This window comes from Schistocerca serialis, unplaced genomic scaffold, assembly GCF_023864345.2.
Source record: "Schistocerca serialis cubense isolate TAMUIC-IGC-003099 unplaced genomic scaffold, iqSchSeri2.2 HiC_scaffold_178, whole genome shotgun sequence".
Taxonomy (NCBI): Eukaryota; Metazoa; Arthropoda; class Insecta; order Orthoptera; family Acrididae; genus Schistocerca; species Schistocerca serialis.
In genome coordinates this window covers 35,001-37,500 of record NW_026047738.1, presented here as the reverse complement: position 1 = coordinate 37,500, position 2,500 = coordinate 35,001, and the positions used below count along the sequence as shown (strand labels likewise).

Genomic DNA, 2,500 nt, shown 5'->3' with positions numbered 1-2,500 from the left:
CGACCTCCTCATGTGTGACCGGCCCCCATATGCACTCGAGAGCGACAGGCTCTGAGTGCGGGAGGAGGCGGTCACGAATGAAGCCCGCGGTGGAGATGGGCTTCTTGGTGAAGAGGTCCGCCCAGAAGTCCAGCAGACCAGGGATGGCAGGTGGCGGCTGGAGCAGGGTGCCATCCAAGAGGCCGCGCACGCAACGCGCACGCGACCGTCGGAAGGCATCCTGCGTTCTCGCGTACTCCCAGCGGCGCCGCTTGCGCTTCTGCGTCGGCGGCGCGGCAGGCGGCCGCTTCGATGGTTGGCGCGGCCGCTGTGTCCTGGTGATCGATCTCTCCCCTCTGGACCCGACCGACGCAAGGGCATCCGGGAGCATGCCCAGGATGACATCGGGCGGCGTGCCCCGCCCCAGACCGATGACACGATCCAGGGCAGAGAAACGCTGGGCGGAAGCGGGTAGCCCCGCCAGATGCTCCCAGATGGCGGCGTCAGTCGGCCCCTCCGGCGGTGGCCCGGTGGTGTCGGCCGCGAAGTCCTCAGCTGCGTCGACGGGCGGCGCAGCGGCCTCGCCCGCGTCAGGCAGCGGGCTCGCCGCTCCCCGGCGGGACGCCGGCTCTTCCCCCCGACCGATCTCAAGCGCCTCCATGAATTGGCGGACAAGCTGCTTGTGGGCAGCTTGCCGCCGTCGGCACTTGATTGCCTCAAGCGTTCGGTCGGGGAACATCCTGATGAGCTCTTGATTTACAAAGAAGAACCGGGCGTCCCTCTCGAGGAACAGTTCGGCCTCTGCCTTGGCGAGCGACAGGACTTCTTCCTCCGTCCACCTCGCGCGATGCCTCTCCGTGACGATCTCCGCGTTGGCGGCCGCAAGATGTTGGCGGCGGCGATGGACCCCGAGACCGTTCTTGGTTGTAAAGCTGCGGTGGCACTCACTACAGGTATACATAGCTGCAAAAGTTACAAGATTTTCGGCACGGCCGGTTGGCCGGCTAGGTGCTGGGGGAGTTGGGGTGGCACCTTCAGCGGAAGGGCCACCACTTATTCTCTGCTTACTGCCCCCAACTAAAAAAGGGATAGTGCGAGGGGGGGCTGGTAACCCCCCCAAGCCCCTGGTGCGGTCTTCCACTCTGCGAAATCAGCGGGCCCACGAGAAGGGGAGAAGACCGCAGGAGAGGAGAGGCTAAGAGGGCTAGGCCCATGTATTGCGCATCACTCTCCCTGTAACTATAACCCAAGGAAGGCACCTCGCAGCAGCAGCACGACTACATCAAGACCGCACTTCGAGAAGCCAAGTCCGGATGCAGCCACACCGCCGCCACTTGGCCACCTTAAGAGAGTCATAGTTACTCCCGCCGTTTACCCGCGCTTGCTTGAATTTCTTCACGTTGACATTCAGAGCACTGGGCAGAAATCACATTGCGTCAACACCCGCTAGGGCCATCGCAATGCTTTGTTTTAATTAGACAGTCGGATTCCCCCAGTCCGTGCCAGTTCTGAGTTGATCGTTGAATGGCGGCCGAAGAGAATCCGCGCACCCGCGCGCCCCCGGAGGAGCACGCTAAGGCGGACGCGGCCTCGCAGCAAGGAAGATCCGTGGGAGGCCAAGGCACGGGACCGAGCTCGGATCCTGCACGCAGGTTGAAGCACCGGGGCGCGAACGCCGCGCAGGCGCGCGCATCCTGCACCGCCGGCCAGCACGAGGCCAACCAACGGCGAGAGCAGACCACGCCCGCGCTAAACGCCCGCACTTACCGGCACCCCTACGGCACTCACCTCGCCCAGGCCCGGCACGTTAGCGCTGACCCACTTCCCGACCAAGCCCGACACGCCCCGATCCTCAGAGCCAATCCTTATCCCGAAGTTACGGATCCAATTTGCCGACTTCCCTTACCTACATTATTCTATCGACTAGAGGCTCTTCACCTTGGAGACCTGCTGCGGATATGGGTACGAACCGGCGCGACACCTCCACGTGGCCCTCTCCCGGATTTTCAAGGTCCGAGGGGAAGATCGGGACACCGCCGCAACTGCGGTGCTCTTCGCGTTCCAAACCCTATCTCCCTGCTAGAGGATTCCAGGGAACTCGAACGCTCATGCAGAAAAGAAAACTCTTCCCCGATCTCCCGACGGCGTCTCCGGGTCCTTTTGGGTTACCCCGACGAGCATCTCTAAAAGAGGGGCCCGACTTGTATCGGTTCCGCTGCCGGGTTCCGGAATAGGAACCGGATTCCCTTTCGCCCAACGGGGGCCAGCACAAAGTGCATCATGCTATGACGGCCCCCATCAACATCGGATTTCTCCTAGGGCTTAGGATCGACTGACTCGTGTGCAACGGCTGTTCACACGAAACCCTTCTCCGCGTCAGCCCTCCAGGGCCTCGCTGGAGTATTTGCTACTACCACCAAGATCTGCACCGACGGCGGCTCCAGGCAGGCTCACGCCCAGACCCTTCTGCGCCCACCGCCGCGACCCTCCTACTCGTCAGGGCTTCGCGGCCGGCCGCAAG

General features: G+C 63.1%; 1 pseudogene; it reads right to left on the bottom strand.

Annotated features, from left to right (window-relative positions):
* LOC126443714 (large subunit ribosomal RNA) overlaps positions 1-2,500 on the bottom strand; it is a 7,958-nt pseudogene that overhangs the window by 3,753 nt on the left and 1,705 nt on the right.